Source organism: Mobula birostris, chromosome 6 (genome assembly GCF_030028105.1).
Source record: "Mobula birostris isolate sMobBir1 chromosome 6, sMobBir1.hap1, whole genome shotgun sequence".
Classification (NCBI taxonomy): Eukaryota; Metazoa; Chordata; class Chondrichthyes; order Myliobatiformes; family Myliobatidae; genus Mobula; species Mobula birostris.
Window position 1 is genome coordinate 192,434,995 of NC_092375.1, and position 19,807 is coordinate 192,454,801.

A 19,807-nucleotide genomic window follows, 5' to 3' on the forward strand; every position below is an offset into this window, starting at 1 on the left:
GGCAAATGAAATGTTGGCCGTCATTGCTAGAGAGATTGAATTTAAGAGCAGGGAGGTTTTGCTGTAACTGCATATGGTACTGGTGAGGCTGCACCTGGAGTACTGCATGCAGTTCTACTCTCCATACTTGGATGTACTGGCTTTGGAGGTGGTGCAGAGGAGTTACAGGCTGATTCCAGAGATGAGGGGTTAGACTATGAGGAGAGATGGAGTCATCTCAATCCCCAGGGCCAGATGGTCTGCATCCCAGAGTGCTTAAGGAAGTAGCTCAAGAAATAGTGGATGTATTAGTGATAATTTTTCAAAACTCGTTAGATTCTGGACTAGTTCCTGAGGATTGGAGGGTGGCTAATGTAACTCCACTTTTTAAAAAAGGAGGGAGAGAGAAACCGGGGAATTATAGACCGGTTAGCCTAACGTCGATGGTGGGGAAACTGCTGGAGTCAGTTATCAAGGATGTGATAACAGCACATTTGGAAAGCGGTGAAATGATCGGACAAAGTCAGCATGGATTTGTGAAAGGAAAATCATGTCTGACGAATCTCATAGAATTTTTTGAGGATGTAACTAGTAGAGTGGATAGGGGAGAACCAGTGGATGTGGTATATTTGGATTTTCAAAAGGCTTTTGACAGGGTCCCACACAGGATATTAGTGTGCAAACTTAAAGCACACAGTATTGGGGGTAAGGTATTGATGTGGATAGAGAATTGGTTGGCAGACAGGAAGGAAAGAGTGGGAATAAACGGGACCTTTTCAGAATGGCAGGCGGTGACTAGTGGGGTACCGCAAGGCTCAGTGCTGGGACCCCAGTTGTTTACAATATATATTAATGACTTAGATGAGGGAATTAAATGCAGCATCTCCAAGTTTGCGGATGACATGAAGCTGGGCGGCAGTGTTAGCTGTGAGGAGGATGCTAAGAGGATGCAGGGTGACTTGGAGAGGTTAGGTGAGTGGGCAAATTCATGGCAGATGCAATTTAATGTGGATAAATGTGAAGTTGTCCACTTTGGTGGCAAAAACAGGAAAACAGATTATTACCTGAATGGTGGCCGATTAGGAAAAGGGGAGGTGCAACGAGACCTGGGTGTCATTATACACCAGTCATTGAAAGTGGGCATGCAGGTACAGCAGGCGGTGAAAAAGGCAAATGGTATGCTGGTATTCATAGCAAGAAGATTTGAGTACAGGAGCAGGAAGGTACTACTGCAGTTGTACAAGGCCTTGGTGAGACCACACCTGGAATATTGTGTGCAGCTTTGGTCCCCTAATCTGAGGTAAGACATCACTGCCATAGAGGGAGTACAAAGAAGGTTCGTCAGATTGATTCCTGGGATGGCAGGACTTTCATATAATGAAAGACTAGATCAACTAGGCTTATACTCATTGGAATTTAGAAGATTTGAGGGGAGATCTTATTGAAACGTATAAAATCCTAAAGGGATTGGATAGGCTAGATGCAGGAAGATTGTTCCCGATGTTGGGGAAGTCCAGAAAGAGGGGTCACAGGTTGATGATAAAAGGGAAGCCTTTTAGGAACGAGATGAGGAAAAACTTCTTCACACAGAAAGTGGTGAATCTGTGGAATTCTCTGCCACAGGAAACAATTGAGGCCAGTTCATTGGCTATATTTAAGAGGGAGTTAGATATGGCCCTTGTGGCTACGGGGATCAGGGGGTATGGAGGGAAGGCTGGGGCGGGGTTCTGAGTTGGATGATCAGCCATGATCATAATAAATGGCGGTGCAGGCTCGAAGGGCTGAATGGCCTACTCCTGCACCTATCTTCTATGTTCCCATGTTTCTATCTGGGGCTGTACTCGCTGGAATTCAGAAGAATGAAAGGAGATCTTATGAATACATATAAAATTATGAAAGGGATAGATAAGGTAGAGGCAGGAAAGTTGTTTCAACTGGTGGGTGAGGCTAGAACTAGGGGACATGGCCTCAAGATTCGGGGGAGTAGATGTAGGACGGAGATGAGGACAAACTGCTTTTCCCAGAGAGTGGTGAATCTGTGGAATTCTCTGCCAATGAAGCAGTGGAGGCTACCTCAGTAAATATATTTAAGACAAGGTTGGATAGATTTTTGCATAGTAGGGGAATTACAGGTTATGTGGTAAAGGCAGGTAGGTGAAGATGAGTCCATGGCCAGATCAGCCATGATTTTATTGGATGGCAGAGCAGGCTCGACTGACCAGATGGTCTACTCCTGCTCCTATTTCTTATGATTCAAAGTATATTTATTATCAAAATATGTATGCAGTATACAACTGTGAGATTCGTCTTCCTCAGACAGTCATGAAACAAAGAATCACGATACTTACTGTAGTTCACAGAGTTTTTCTCTCTATTATTAGCTGCCGCTAAGTTAACAAATTTCATGACAAATGCCAGTGATATTACACTGATTCTGGCAACACACACAAAATGCTGGAGGAACTCAGCAGGCCAGGCATTATCTATGGAAAAAAGTACAGTTGATGTTTTGGGCCGAGACCCTTTGGCAGGATTGGCCTGAAACATCATCTGTACTCCTTTCCATAGATGCTGCCTGGCCTGCTGAGTTCCTCCAGCATTTTGTGGTGTTGCTCAAATTTCCAGCATCTGCAGATTTTCTCTTGTTTTTAAACTGATTCTCATTCACTTATTCATATTGGTGAAGCAATACATGAACATATTTGGATCTCTAGACAATGGAGAGATTAATTTACTTTAATCGCTAGTTTCAGACGTTGCTGGCAATCTTAATCTTTTGCTTATTCAGCAAGCACATATAACTTTGAATTTCTTTAGATATTCTTTGATCTAGGATTCGTGGAAACCCACGAAAAATGGTTTTAGTGCCAGTTCCTCAGATTCAAGTGCCTTATTATGAAACCTGGTGTGTAATCTGAATTTACTCTGACACTGCATGGGCAGTTCAGTAGTGCAACCAGAAAAGTTTCTGCCTCATAGCTTGAGTGAGGTGTTCTGTGTTCAAACCTGGCTTTGGTGCTGAGGATGTGACATTCACATACTTTTCCCATGACGTCTGCTTGACATCCCAGAGATTTGCAAGTTGGTAGAATAATTGGGCACTGCCCTTTGCCCTTAGAATGCAGCTGAATGGTAGGACTGGGAGCAGGGGTGGGATTCGATGTGTATGGGTGTGAGATTAAATTGGATATGTGTAAATGTATTCTTGATTATCAGCTAACTTGTTCCTGTACTGCATGAATTATGATACGACTCTGATGCACTTGGCTAACGTACCCTGAATTACTGATTTCCTTCTTTATCATGCCGAGCTACAAACATAATATGTTCTTGGAAGAAATGCAATCATTTTGCAAGTTGCCAAAAAGAAAACTGTTACAATTCATTATGACAAAACACCTTGAATGTGATTTGGTCTGGACTTCTAAATAATTTTTTATTGAGCATGTTGTGTTAAATTATGCCACTGAGATGGAAATTCAAATAAAGCCGAGCTTCTGCAGACTATCAGCTTTCTGCAGCCATTCCTTTGCAGATCCAAAGAGAGTTAAGTTAGACAGTGCTGTGATTATAATGTGAACCCTTCTGAGCAGATACAAGCTGCAACTACAATTTGCCAGACATAGATAGGGAGGCCACTTTGTCAAGCGTGTTCATTCACACAAAAAGCAGGATTTCCCAGTGGCCACCCATTTCATTTCTACTTCCCATTCCGACATGTCAGTCCACAGCCTCCTCTACTGATGCAATGAGGCCACACTCAGGTTAGAGGAACAACACCTTACATTCCATCTGGGTAGTCTCCAACCTGATGGCATAAACATCGATTTCTCAAACTTCCAATAATTGCTACCCTCTTCCCATTGCCCATTCTTGTTTCTCTGTCACACCTTCTATTCTTACCTGTCCATAATCTCCCTTCCTTTTCTTCCATGGTTTTCTGTCCTCTCCTATCAGATTCCCCTTCTCCAGCCCTATGTCTCTTTCGCCAGTCAACTTGCCAGCTTTTCACTTCAGCTGCTTCCCCTCTCCTGGTTTCACCTTTCACCTGCCGACTTGTACTTCCTCCTCCCCTCCTCCACCTTCTAACTCTGACCTCTTCCCCTTCCTTTCCAGTCTTGGTGAAGAGTCTCAGCCTAAAACCGATTTACTTCAAACCTCAGATGCTGCTGACCTGCTGGTGTCCTCCCACATTTTGTGTGCGTTGCTTTGGATTTCCAGCATCTGTAGATTTTCTCATGTTTGGAATTTGTTGTCTTCTATAAACAGCTATAGAGCTAATGATGCTAGTTATAACTTTTATGCAATATCATATTGTTCAGTTGGCACTAGTTAAAATCATCCTACCAGCTTTATGGGAGGGTGGGCATCCATTTTGGCTGGAACACACACTAGATCATTCCAGATGCCTTTGCAGTTTGCTGAAGGCCATGGTAAACATCAGACCATAAGACATAGGAGCAGAATTAGGCCATTCAGCCTATCGAGTCTGCTCTATCATTCCATCATGGCTGATTCTGGATCACCCCCCCCAACCCCATGACTTCTCACCATATCCTTTGATGCCCCAATCGATCAGGAAACTATCAACTTCCGCTTTAAATGTACCCACAGACTTGGTTCCCACTGCAGTCTGTGGCAGAGCATTTCTCAGATTTACTACCCTCTGGCTAAAAAAAATCCTCCTAACTTCTGTTATAAAAGGTTGCCCCTCAATTTTGAGGTTGTGCCCTCTAGTTCTGGATACCCCCACCATAGAAATCATCCTCTCCACATCTACTCTATCTAGCCCTTTCAGCATTCAGTAGATTTCAGTGAGATTACCCAGCATTCTTCTAAATTCCAGTGAGTACAGGCCCAAAACTGCCAAATGCTCCTCAAATATTAATCCCTTCATTCTTGGAATCATCTTTGTGAACCTCCTCTGGACTCTCTCCAATGACAATATATCACTTCTGAAATATGGGGCCTAAAACTGTTGACGCTACTCCAAGTGTGGCCTGACTAGTGTCTTATAAAGGCTCAGCATTATCTCCTTGCTTTTATATTCTATTCCCCTTGAAATAAATGCCAACATTGCATTTGCCTTCTTTACCTCAGACTCAACTTGTAAATTAACCTTCTGGGAGTCTTGCACGAGGACTCCTAAGTCCTTCTGCACCTCTGATGTTTGAACCTGCTCCCCATTTGGATAATAGTCTGCACTTTTGTTCCTTTTAACAAAATGCATTATACTTTATTGTCACCAAACAATTGATACTAGAATGTACAATCATCACAGCGATATTTGATTCTGTGCTTCACGCTCCCTGGAATACAAATCAATAGTAAATATTAAAAATTTAAATTATAAATCAGAAATAGAAAATAGAAAAGGGAAAGTGAGGTAGTGCAAAAAAAAACCGAGAGACGGGTTGGGATATTTGGAGGGTACGGCCCAGACCCGGGTCAGGATCTGTTCAGCAGTCTTATCACAGTTGGAAAGAAGCTGTTCCCAAATCTGGCTGTATGAGTCTTCAAACTCCTGAGCCTTTCCCGGAGGGAAGAGGGACGAAAAGTGTGCTGGCTAGGTGGGTCGTGTCCTTGATTATCCTTATCATACATTTCCCAACACTGTATTCCATCTGCCACTTATTTTGCCCATTCTTCCAATTTGTCTAAGTCCTGCTGCAATCACATTGCTTCCTCAGCACTACCTACCCCTCCAACTATCTTTGTATCATCAGCAAACTTTGTCAAAAATCCATCAATTCCATTATCCAAATCATTGACAAACAATGTGAAAAGTAGTGGTCCCAATACTGACTCCTGAGGAACACCACTAGTCACTGGCAGCCAACCAGAAAAGGCCCCCTTTATTCCCACTCGCTGCCTCTTACCTGTCAGCCATTTCCCTATCCATGCCAGTATCTTTCCTGTAATGCCAAAGGATTTTATCTTGTTAAGCAGCCTCATGTGTGGCACCTTATCAAATACCTTTTGAAAATCCAAGTAAATGACATTCACTGCCTCTCCTTTGTCCACCCTGCTTGTTACTTCCTCAAAGAACTCTTAACAGATTTGTCAGGCAAGATTTCCCTTTACAGAAAACATACTGACTCTGACTTATTTTATCATTAATCTCCAGTACCTCGAAACTTTATCCTTAATAATAGGCTCCAACATTTTCCCAACCACTGAGTTTAGGCTAACTGGCCTATAATTTCCTTTCTTTTGTCTTCCTCCCTTCTTAAAGAGCCAAGTGACATTTGCAATATTCCAGTCCTCTGAGACCTTACCAGAATCAAATGATTCTTGAAAGATCATGACCAATGAATCTGCTATCTCTTTAGCAACCTCGCTTGGGACTCTAGGATGTAGTCATCTGACCCAGGTGATTCATCCACCTTTAGACCGTTATGTTTGCCTAGCACTTTTTCCTGAAATGGCACTCATTCCTGCTCCCTGACACACATGGACCTCTGGCACACTGCTAGTGTCTTCCATAGTGAAGACTGATGCAAGGTACTCATTAAGTTCATCTGCCATTTCTTTGTGCCCATTACTACCTCACCAGTGTCATTTTCCAGTGGTCCAATATCAACTCTTTCCTTTCTTTTACTCTTAGCATAACTGGAAAGACTTTTCATATCCTGCTTTATATTATTGGCTAGTCTGCCCTCATATTTCATCTTTTCCTTCTTATAGCTTTTTTAATTGCCTTTTGTTGGATTTTAAAAGCTTCCCAATCATCCAATTTCTCACTTACTTTTGCTACCTTATATGCCCTTTACTTGGCTTTTATGCAGTCCTTAACTTCCCTTGTCAGCCATGGTTGCCTACCTCAGCCATGGTTGTCTACCTCAGCCATGTGAGAACTACTTCTTCTGTGGGACATATTTATCCTGCACCTTGTGAACTATTCCCAGAAACTTCAACCATCTCTGCTCTGCCATCGTCCCCACCTGTATCCTTCTCCAATCCACCTGGGCAAGTTCCTCTCTCATGCCTCTGTAATTCCCTTTATTTCATTGTGATACTGATACATGTGACTTATGCTTCTCACTCTCAAATTGCAGTATGAATTCAATCATATGATGATTATTGTCTCCTAAAGGTTCCTTTACATCAAGCTCCCTGAGAAGATCTTGGTTATTACTCAACACCCAATCTAAGATAGCCTTTCCCTGGGTAGGCTCAAGCACAAGCTGTTTTAAAAAGCCATCTCATAGGCTTTTAACAAATTCCTCCTCTTGCAATCCGACACCAACCTGATTTTCCCAATCCATTTGAAAATTCACATTTAGAAGATGATAATTCATTACTATTTTTCTTCTATCTTGTTACATATAATCTCTTTTGATTGGTTTTGGGTATTGTAAACAAGTATCTGCAACATTGCTCCCTGTTCTCGACTTAAACTTAAGCTTTTTCCTTTTCCTTCAACTGCTGGGTAGGTGTCAGTAGAGGTGTGGTTACAGTTGCTGTGGATTTAATATTTCAATGATATTTGAGTAACCTTGATGCTTTTTTTCTTTGAATGGGTTCTTTGGTTCTTTGTTTCACGGCTGTCTGATGAATCTCAGGGTTGTATACTGCATTCATACTTTGATAATAAATGTACTTTGGAAATCTTTGAATCTTGTGTCAGTATTGTTTGCTTAAGCATTTTTGTTCATCCAAATAATTCATTACGGGTCATATGTATAAATACGTGAATTGCATATATCATCATGCTACCACACAATAGGTGCGTACGAAGTAAAAGTAAGCATGAAGTTAGAATCACATTTCAGACTCCACTATCTTCCTCTGAATTAGTTTAAAGTTTCGAAGATACAAAACATAACAACAGTCATGATTTTATAAATCAAATCAGAAATAAATCAAAGATCGTGTGAAACAGAGATGATAGAAAAACAGGCAGGAGATGAGGCATAATCATAGCCAGTGGGATAAGTTACAGGGCAATAGAGGTGTGGAGCAGTGAAACAGAAAGCAGCAAATACTGGACTGCAAGTGTTATATTTGGTAGATAAATGTGTGGCTGAGAAGCTGGTGCAGGGAGCAGGGCTTCAGGTTCTTGGATAATTGGGATCTCTTCTGGGAAGGTATGATTTGTTATAAATTGAAGTGTTGCACCTGAACCTGAGGGGGAACCAATATTCTAGCGGGCAGGTTTGTTAGAGATGTTGGGGAGGGTTTAAGCTAACTTAGCAGAGGAGTGGGAACCAGAGTAAAGGAACTCAGGAAAGGACGAATGGTAAAAATGTAAAGATAGCGTGCAGTCAGATTGTCAAGAAGAGCAGGCAGGTGATGGGACTCAGGTGATGGGACTTAGTTGCAGCCAACAGGCTGAGTATCAAATTATTAGGGATGCCAAGTCAGAAAGGATTGCAAATACGGTACTCAAGGTGTTGTATCTAAACGCACGTAGTATAAGAAATAAGGTGGATGATCTTGTTGCAATATTACAGATTGTCAGGTATGATGTTGTGGCCACCCCTAAATCGTGGCTGAAGGATGGTTGTAGTTGGGAGCTGAATGTCCAAGGTTACATGTTATATCTGAGGGATAGGAAGGTAGGCAGAGGGGTTGGTGTGGCTCTAGTAGTAAAGAATGGCATAGGATCGAAAGATGTTGAATCCTTGTGGGTTGAGTAAAGAAACTGCAAGGGTAAAATGACATTGATGGCAGTTATATACAGGCCTCGTGGCTGAGAGGTGGACCACAGGTTACAACAAGAAATAGAAAAGGTGAGTCAAAAGGGTAGTGTTCTGGTAGTCATGGGAGATTTTCACATGCAGGTCAATTGGGAAAATCAGGTTGGTAATGGATCTCAAGAGAGCAAGTTTGTCGAATGCTTAAGAGATTGTTTTTTAGAGCAGTTTGTCGTTAAAACAACTAGGGAATCAACTATACTGGATCGGGTGTTATGTAATGAACCGGAGGCGATTAGGGAGCTTAAGGTAAAAAAAAACCCTTAGGAACCAGTGTCTCAATATAATTGCGTTCAACTTGAAATTTGACAGGGAGAAAGTAAAGTCTGATGTAGCCGTATTTCAGTGGAGTAAGGGAAGTTACAGTGGTTTGAAAGAGCAGTTGGCCAAAGTAAATAGGAAGGAGCTGCTGGCAGGGATGTCAGCAGAGCAGCAATGACGTGTGTTTCTGGGAAAAATGAGGAAGGTGCAGGACATGTGTATTAATAAAACGAAGAAATACTCAGATGGTAAAATAGTACAACTGTGGCTGACAAGGGAAGTCAAAGCCATTGTAAAAGCAAAAGAAAGGGCATACAACAAAGCAAAAATTAGTATGAAGATAGAGGATTGGGAAGCTTTTAAAAACCTACAGAGAGCAACTAAAATATCATTAGAAGGGAGAAGATGAAATATGAAAGCAAGCTAACAAATAATAAAGTGGATAGTAAAAGTTTTTTTCAAGTATGTTATAAATAAAAGAGAAATGAGAGTAGATATAGGAACACAAGAAAATGAGGCAGGAGAAATAATAACAGGGACAAGGAGATGGCTGATGAACTAAATGAGTATTTTGCATCAGACTTCACTGTGGAAGGCACTAGCAGTATGCCTGATGTTGTAGTGTGTGAAGGAAGAAAAGTGGGTGCAGTCAATATTACAGGAGAGGTGGTGCTCAGAAAGACCTAAAGGTACATAAGTCACCTGGACCAGAGAAACTGCACCCTAGGGTTCTGAAAGAGGTAGCATTAGAAATGATCTTTCAAAAACCGTTGGACTCAGGCATGGTGCCAGAGGACTGGAAAATTGCAAATATTGCTCCACTGTTTAAGAAAGGAGGAAGGCAGCAGAAAGGAAATTATAGACCAGTTAGCCTGACCTCAGTGTTGGGAAGATGTTAAGAGTCAATTGTTAAGGATGAGGTAATGGAGTACTTGATGACACAGAACAAGATAATACAAAGTCAGCATGGTTTCCTTCAGGGAAACCATGTTGTATTTGAACGCATGCAGCATAAGAAATAAAATGGAGGATCTTGAAATTCAGCTATAGATTGGCAAGTATGACGTTGTGGCCATCTCTGAAACTTGGCTAAAGGATGGCTGCAATTAGGAGCTGTACGTCCAAGGATATACGGTGTATCGAAAAGATAGGTTAATAGGCAGAGGGGGTGGTGTGGCCCTGTGTATAGGAAATAATATTAAATCATTAGAGAGGGATGACATAGGATCTGAAGGTGCAGAGTCTCTATGGGTTGAGTTAAGAAGTGACAAGGGTAAAAGGACCCTAATGGCAGTTATATACAGGCCTCAAAACAGCAGCCAGGATGTGGATTACAAGTTACACGAGGAGATAGAAAAGGCATGTCAGAAGGGCAATGTCATGATAATCGTTGGGGATTTTAACATGAAAGTGGATTGGGAAAACTAGGCCACAGCACTGGACCTCAAGAGAGAGAATTTGTCGAATGTCTAAGGGATGGATTCTTAGAACAGCTTGTTGTTGAGTCCACTAGGCGATTGGCTGTGCTGGATTGGGTGTTGTGCAATGATCTGGAGGTGATCAGAGAGCTTAAGGTTAAGAGACCCTGAGGGAAGAGTGATCGCAATATGTTTGAGTTCACTTTGAAATTTGAGAAGGAGAAACTAAATTTAAATGTGTTGATATTTCAGTGGAATAAAAGAAGCTACAATGGCATGAGAGGGGAACTGGCCAAAGTTGACTGGAAAGAGATACTAGTAGGAAAGACAGCAGGGCAGCAATGGCTGGAGTTTCTGTGAAAAATGAGGGAAGTGCAAGACAAATATATTCCAAATGAGAAGAAATTTTCAAATGGAATATGGACACTGCTCTGGCTGACAAATGAAGTCAGAGCCAAAGTAAAAGCAAAAGAGAGGGCATACAAGGAAGCCAAAGCTAGTGGCAAGATAGAGGACTGAGAAGCTTTAAAAAACTTGCAGAAGGAAACTAAGAAGGTCAATCAGAAAGAAAAGATGAATTATGAAAGGAAGCTAGCGATTGATATCAAACAAGTTACTAAAAACTTTGTAAAGTATATAAAGGGTAAAAGAGAGTTGAGGGAAGATATAGGACCAATACAAAATGACGCTGGAAATATTGTAATGAGAGATGCAGAGATGGCAGAGGAACTCAATGCGTATTTTGCATCAGTCTTCACAGTGGAAGACATCTGCAGTATACTGGACATTCAAGAGTGTCAGGGAAGTGAATTATGTGCAGAGAAAACTACGACTGAGAAAGTGTTCCGGAAGTTTAATGGTCTGAGGGTGGATAAATCTCCTGGACCTGATGGAATGCACCCTTAGGTGCTGAAGGAAGTAGCTGGAGTCAATAGATTCTGGTATTGTACCAGAGGACTAGAACATTGCAAATGATACTCTGCTATTTAAGAAAGGTGGGAGGCAGCAGAAAGGAAACTATAGACATGTTGGCCTGACATCAGTGGTTGGGAAGTTGTTGGAATCTATTGTTAGGGATGAGATTACGGAATACCTCGAGGCACATTTCAAGATAGGCCAAAACCAGCAGAGTTTCCTGAAAGGAAAATCCTGCCTCACTAACCTACTGCAATTTTTTGAGGAAATTACAAGCATGGTAGTCAAAGGAGATGCAGTGGATGTGGTACAGTTGGATTTTCAGAAGGCCTTTGATAAGGTGTCATACATGAGGTTGCTTAGCAAGATAAGAGCCCATGGAATTACAGGGAAGTTATTAGCATGGGTGAAGCATTGGCTGATCGGCAGAAAACAGAGAGTGGGAATAAAGGGATCCTATTTCGGCTGGCTGTCGGTTACCAGTGGAGTTCCACAGTGGTCAGTGTTGTGACCGCTGCTTTTTATGATGTATGTCAATGATTTGGACTATGGGATTAATGGATTTGTGGCTAAATTTGGTCATGACACAAAGATAGGTAGAGAGAGCCTACAGAGAGATTTATATAGTTTAGGAGAAGGAGCAAAGAAGTGGCAAATGAAATATAATGTTGGAAAGTGTATGATCATGCATTTTGGTGGAAGAAATAAATGAGCAGACTATTATTTGGATGGGGAGAGAGTTCAAAATGCAGAGATGCAAAAGGACTTGGGAGTCCTTGTGCAGGATACCCTAAAGGTTAACCTTCAGGTTGAGTTGGTGGTGAAGAAGGCGAACGCAATGTTGGCATTCATTTCTAGGGGTATCGAATATAAGAGCAGGGATGTGATATTGAGGCTCTATAAGGCACTCGTGAGACCACACTTGGAGTATTGTATGCTGTTTTGGGCTCCTTATTTTATACTTTATACTTATACTTTATACTTTATTGTCACCAAACAATTGATACTAGAACGTACAATCATCATAGTGATATTTGATTCTGCGCTTCTCGCTCCCTGGATTACAAATCAATAGTAAATATTAAAAATTTTAAATTATAAATCATAAATAGAAAATAGAAAAATGCAAAGTAAGGTAGTGCAAAAAAACCAAGATGCAGGTCCGGATATTTGGAGGGTACGGCTCAGATCCAGGTCAGGATCTGTTCAGCAGTCTCATCAAAGTTGGAAAAAAGCTGTTCCCAAATCTGTCCGTACGAGTCTTCAAGAAAGGATGTGCTGACATTGGAGAGGGTTCAGAGAAGATTCACAAGAACGATTCCAGGAATGAAAGGGTTACTGTATGAGGAATGCCTGTCAGCTCTTGGGTTGCATTCCCTGGAGTTCAGGAGAATGAGGGGGGATCCCATAGAAACATTCTGAATGTTAAAAGGTCTGAACAGATTAGATACAGTATAGCAAAGTTATTTCCCATGGTAGGGGAGACTAGGAGAAGGGGGCATGACTTCAGGATTGAAGGATGCCCGTTTAGAACAGAGATGCAGAGAAATTACTGAGGCAGAGGGTGGTAAATCTGTGGAATCTGTTGCCGCGAGCAGCTGTAGAGACCAAGACATTGGGTGTATTTAAGGCAGAGATAGATAGGTTCTTTATTAGCCAGGGCATCAAAAAGTATGGGGAGAAGGCAGGGGAGTGGGGATGACTGGAAGAATTGGATCAGCCCATGATTGAATGGCGGAGTAGAATCAATGGGCCGAGTGGCCTACTTCTGCTCCTATATCTTAGTGGTCTTATTTAATGGGAAAGGAGGCTTGGACAATCAGGTGGCCTATTCTTGTTCAAAATGAATTTGTTTGCATGAACTAGTCAGTTGATAGTGGAAGATTAGTAAGAAAGTGAATGTGATTACCTCATACTGTGTCACTTTTTAAAATACTCTCCGATAATTAATGGATGAAGAAGTGATATTTTCCTAAAGACTCAATTAACAAAAAGCCGGCTGGTGGCATAATGGCATCCACACTGGACCTTGCGGCGAGTGGTCCCAAGTTCAAATCTGGCCACCCCCCAAGCACGCTCTCCATCTGTGCTGGGTTGAGTGCCGAGCTAGCAACTCAGCCTCATAAAAAATAGACAAAAAAAGCTAAAGAAATGCCAAGTTGCTGTCTGATGTGCCACAAGGTGAGGAGAAGAACAACAGCAATTAACAAAGATACGCCTTAGGCAAAAATGAAACTTTGTTTCCAAAATGTGCCAATCAGTTGCCTTCACTTATTTGAACTGATTTATGATGTTTCTGTGAAAGAAACTCCATAAGTTTCAACACTTATTTGAACTTATTATGATGTTTCTGTGAAAGAAACTCCATAAGTTTCAATATCATGTGTACATACATAAAAATGATGCAAATTTCAGGACTTCTGAAATATCTCTTCCTTTGATTAATTTAGCTCTCACCTTGAATAATTTTCAGCTATTTCAGTTGTCCTCACCATCAATGTGTGTTCTACTGTCACTTAAAGGAAGCTGAAATTTGAAAATGATTTAGTAGGCAACACACACAAAATGCTGGTGGAACTCAACATGTCAGAGAGAATCTATGGAAATGAATAAACACAAAAGATTCTACAGATGCTGAAATCCAGAGTAACATACACAAAATGCTGGAGGAACTCAGTAAGTTAAGGCTTGGCCCAAAACGTCTTGAGAAAGGCTTACTCAATGTACTTAGTAGATTGGACTCTGTAATTCATGTTATGATGTGTTTATGGTTTCTGGTTGCTTTTTTTGTTGTTACTTTATGTGATTTTTAATCGTGGCGGACAGACTTTGTGGCTTGCAAACAACAAATGACGCGATACTGGATTGAACTGAACTGAATATGCCTGGACTGGTTTGATGATCTGTGGATTGGTGTTTTATATTCTGTGATTTTTGCACATATATTTGCTATTTGTGCAATTTGTTCTTTTTTTTGCATATTGGGGTTTTGATATTTTTCTTTGAATGGGTTTCATGGTTTTCTTTCTTTGCTCCGTGGCTGTCTGTGGGAAGACAAATCTCAGAGTTGTATACTGCATACATACTTGAAAATAAATGTACTTTGAACCTTGAATCTTTGAACCTTTGTAACATAATAGTGAGAATATTAGAGTGTTACTGAAAGATATTGAAATACTGTTAAAACTTAAACCACTTATTTCTGTCAGGAAATCTAATTTTCCAACACGCTTAACAATGTGTGGTGCAAATGCAGTAGAACAAGAGCTGTTCAATAAATTTGGATCTGCTCATGATGCCTCAGTCTAAGGAATAGAAGCAAATTCGTGGTGGTAGTACAAACATGAACCGATCAGAGCAACTTCGATCACCCATGCATTGCCACATTCAGCAGTTGGAACTTTAATGGCTTTGCAAAGAAACATGACAGTAGAGCTTCATAAGAGATTCTACAGGTACTGGAAATCCAGAGCAACACACAGAAAATGCTGGAGGAACTCAGCAGGTCAGGCAGCATCTATGGAGGGAAATAATGAAGGGTCTCAGCCTGAAATGTTCCTCCAGCACTTTGTGTGTGTTGCTGTTTCTCCATGCATATTCTGTAACAATGTTAGTGAAATAATGGCCCTCCTTTTCGGTTGGACACTGAGCCTGGTATTCACTGGAGAAAGAAAAATGGTTCTATTGACGAACAAATGTTCCACCCCTGGGATGTAAAGGTCACTGAATAAATTGAAATAAAGTCAGGTGACAAATATTGCAAATAACAAGCACTGGAGAAGCAAATCAGATTGTTAGCATGAATCTTCCTTGGTAATGCTAATCTTTAGAGAGGATTTTCATTATAATTAGGATACTTTCTTTAAGATGATGGCGATGGCATTATATTGCTAGGGGTCAGTCATTTTCCTGTAAATTCCAACTGCAAGAGATTCACTGACCTTACAGAGGCCAGCAAATAAAGACCACTGGGAAGATCTTCTGCTTAAAAACTGACAGTTCTGCTTAGGAATAATGGATTTTACTTATTTAACAGGCTGGAAGTTCTAGACCCCTAACAAAAGGTGGAAGCTCTGTTTTTAACTCAGCTATCTGACATTCCCAGGACTCCTATGTGGTGGTATTAAACTCCTCATCTGACAGGGAACACAGAACACAGGAGACGTCACAGCAGCTGGCTCAAGCCCAGTCAGACCTTTAATTTCAGTGGGTTGAGGAGTAGGCTGCAGGAAGAAAGGCAACAGAAATAAATTTACTATAATTGAGTTTGTGTGCATGTACTTCAGGCGTCTTCCCACTTGCTTTCCAGTCCTGAAGGAGAGCTTCACGCAGAAACGTCAACTGTTTATTCATGTCCATCTCCCACATGTGTGCCTTATTTAATTGATATGTTGTTTACCGACACAACAAATTAGTGTTGACTATGAGGGCGGAGCTTAGTTACGATGGCGCTAAAAGGCAACTCCTTTGCTTGCATCTTTGGAAACAATTCTATTTCTATTTTTGATAGCTCCTTTTTTTTTTTTACCTTTCAAGGTTCTTTTGAAGACCCTGACCTGAAGTTACACTCAAGCTTCACGACTGGCTGCTTTTCAATATGCCAAGGATGCGGCCTTGAAGCCGAGCGTGCCTTCAGGCTCCCGTTCTTTCATGGCTCTGGAGATAGGTTGATTCAAGGCTGGTGCCGCCACCTGATGCGTCGCGGGAGAACACGGAAGATTGGGAACAGTGGGTTTGCTGCTGGCTATGTGCCCGGAGACCGGAGTTCTTTGGGTAGACGGCTCGGAAAAAGCCACACAACTGACTTTTAACACTGTAGATCAACGAGTTGTTTGTTATGTCTCCCCTCTCACTGTCAAGCAGGGACGTCTTTTTTTCTCTTATTAGGGAGAGAGAGAGCCTGTGGTATGTCGAATACCAGGGTACTACAAGTCTTGTCTCTATTGAGGCTTCGCTGTAAGCTTGAGTGCTCAGTGAGGGGCACCGATGATTTTTTTTGCTGGTGGGGGAGAGAGGTCATCACTTAGCTGCTGCTTATGTGTGGGAGAGGGGGCTGGGGGGCTTTGAGGTTCTAATGTTTTTTCTGTCTCTCATTCTTTGGGGCACTTCTCTGTTTTCATAAATGTTTGCGAAGAAAAAGAATTTCAGGATGTATATTGTATATATTTCTCTGACATTAAATGTACCTATTGAATGTGAAAAAACATCATGAACTGCACCAACAGTTATGGCATGAATATGGGATGAAACAGTGAAAGTTAAACAGTACAGAGAAGGCCAACACAGACACTAACAAAAGCATGTGTAACAGTAAAAGTTGCACTGAATTTAAAGTGAAAATAACGTGGCGATGGTTTCGTTCAGGAAAGTTGACAAATTTGGTGGTGCTTATGAAGGCTGGGAGTTGCATATTGAGAGAGCTGAACTGTATTGTAATGTGAACAATGTGGAGGAGCAAAAGAAAGCCCCTACTCTTCTTAGCTTCATGGGTGCAAGAATATACAGTCTCTTATGCACCATATTAACCCCTGCAAAGTTAGCAAGCAACACATTCAACAAAATTGTGACAATTTTACAAAATCACTTAAGCCCTAAACCACTTGTAATAGCTAAGAGATATAGATTTTATAAAAGGAACCAATCAGAAGATGAAAGCCTTTCTGAATACATTGCAGAACTGCACAAACTTTCCCAGCACTATGACTTTAGATACGGATTTTCTGATGCATTAAGGGACAGAATTGTATGTGGCATGCATAGCCAAAGCAATCAAACGAGGCTACTGGCAAAATCAGACCTAACCTTAGAATGGGCATTGAACATTGTAATATTGTTAGAGACTGCAGCAAAGGATACAGCAGAACTGCAGAAAAAGAGGTTAGAACGTGAAATACAGAAAATGTCCCCGAATAATGCAAAAAGCCAAAGATGTTTTTGATGTGGCAAATCCTCACCTGATGTAGATGGCTGTTGGTTCAAAAAAAAAGTGTGCAGAAAATGTCACAGACAAGGTCACATAGAGAGAATGTGCAAGGCAGACAAATAGCACAACCGAGTCTAAAGTCTCAAACACAAAACTAAGCAAATGTATAAAGTTACTGAATGTAAACCAGAATCAGGCAACATCGAGTCTGACAAAGGTGAACTGTCATGCCTAGAATTGCATAATATTACTGAAGCAGATCACAATATAACATGGATTACAACAGACGTGTCCAATGCAAAACTAAAACATGGAACAGGATACAGGGACAGCATTGTCCCTAATTCCAGAAGCTGACACAAACAGACTTTTTCTCAGATACCATTGGAGAAGACCTTAGTGATGCTAAAGACCCACACAAGTGAAAAGTGTCTCCCAAAGGCAAACTGAAAGTAGCTCAGAATCAAAATCAGAATCAGGTTTATTACCACCAGAATGTGTCGTGAAATTTGTTAACTTAGCAGCAGCAGCAGTTCAATGCAATACATAATATAGAAGAAGAAGAAGAAAACAATAATAATAATAAATAAATAAATCACTTACAGCATTCATATATTGAATAGATTAAACATCATGCAAAAAACAGAAATAATATATATTAAAAAGGTGAGGTAGTATTAACGGGTTCAACGTCCATTTAGGAATAGGATGACAGAGGGGAAGAAGCTGTTCCTGAATCGCTGAGTGTGTGCCTTCAGGCTTCTGCACCTCCTACCTGATGGTAAGAGTGAGTAAAGGGCATGCCCTGGGTGCTAGAGGTCCTTAGTAATGGACTCTGCCTTTCTGAGACACTGTTCTTTGAAGACATCCTGGGTACTTTGTAGGCTAGTACTCAAGATGGAGCCAACTAAATTTATAACCCTCTGCAGCGTCTTGTGACGTATGGAAGTCAAGCACAGCATATAACCATATATAACCTTATAACAATTACAGCAAAGAAACCGGCCATCTTGGTCCATGCCGAACGCTTACCCTCACCTAGTCCCATCTACCTGCACTCAGCCCATAACCCTCCATTCCTTTCCTGTCCATATACCTATCCAATTTATTTTAAAATGACAAAATCGAACCTGCCTCTACCACTTCTACTGGAAGCTCGTTCCACACAGCTACCACTCTCTGAGTAAAGAAGTTCCCCCTTGTTTTACCCCTAAACTTTTGCTCTTAACTCTCAACTCATGTCCTCTTGTTTGAATCTCCCCTACTCCCAATGGAAAATGCCTATCCACGTCAACTCTATCTATCCCCCTCATAATTTTAAACACTTCTATCAAGTACCCCCTCAACCTTCTACACTCCAAAGAATAAAGACCTAACTTGTTCAACCTGTCTGTAACTTAGGTGCTGAAACCCAGGTAACATTCTAGTAAATCTCCTCTGTACTCTCTCTATTTTGTTGACATCTTTCTACAATTCGGTGACCAGAACTGTACACAATACTCAAAATTTGGCCCTCACCAATGCCTTGTACAATCTTAACATTACATCCCAACTCCGATACTCAATGCTCTAATTTATATTGGTCAGCATACCGAAAGCTTTCTTCACCACCCTATCCACATGAGATTCCACCTTCAATGAACTATGCACCATTATTCCTAGATCCCTCTGTTATACTGCATTCTTCAATGCCCTACCATTTACCATGTATGTCCTATTTTGATTAGTCCTACCAAAATGTAGCACCTCACATTTATCAACATTAAACTCCATCTAATAAGTGTGAGGTGCTACATTTTGGTAGGACTAATCAAGATAGTTAGAGTTGGAGCTTTATGTGTTGAAAAGTGGAGGGCTAGCACTTGTCAGACATGAATGGTGGAGAAAAATGCAACTAGACTGGCACTCAATCAAAGCTCTCAGTGTGGCATCAACAGGCAACTGCAACCCAAATGATAGCACCAACCAGAGACTGGCACAGCAGATAATGCTAATGAGAAGGTGTTTGAGAAGGGAACAGATATACAGATTGAAGCCTTGGTCAAACGCTGTTCGTGATGCCAAAAATTTCAAAGTGCACCCTCACAGGCATCGTTACACCTGTGGGGGTGGCTGTTTTCACCATGGCAAAGACTACATATTGACTCTAAGATGCCTGGCACAACTTACCAGCTGATTTTCTTATGAAACTGCAGAACAGTGTACTTAAGAGAATTGATGCAGTTTTAAAGGCAAAGGGCGGTCGCACTAAATATTGAAGGAAGGAAAGGAAATTGCCTTTTAACCCCACGAGAGAGCATAGGCCATCAACTTTTTGCTGTTGGTGTTTCTGTAGCAGGCAATTTCTTTTTTACGAGGTCGAGTTGCTAGCTCGACACTCAACCCAGCACGGATGGAAAGCGTGCCTGGGGAGCCGGCTGGATTCAAACTCGGAAGCTTTCGCTCCGAAGTCCGGCGCTGACGCCACCACGCCACCAGCCAGCGGAAATATTGATCTGATTTAGATTTTCATTGTTTTCTGCTCTTTATAGTATTTTTTTTGATATTTAGAAGCTTTTCAATTCATTAGTTTTGAAACCATCTTCGCTTTACACATTTTTACATGTGCCAAG

The 19,807-nt window shown here is 41.3% G+C and overlaps 1 protein-coding gene across 1 annotated transcript in view; it reads right to left on the reverse strand.

The window, feature by feature from the left end:
- Window positions 1-19,807, reverse strand: part of LOC140199671 (inactive dipeptidyl peptidase 10-like) — a 928,450-nt gene that overhangs the window by 191,596 nt on the left and 717,047 nt on the right. The gene's annotated exons all lie outside the window — the stretch shown is intronic.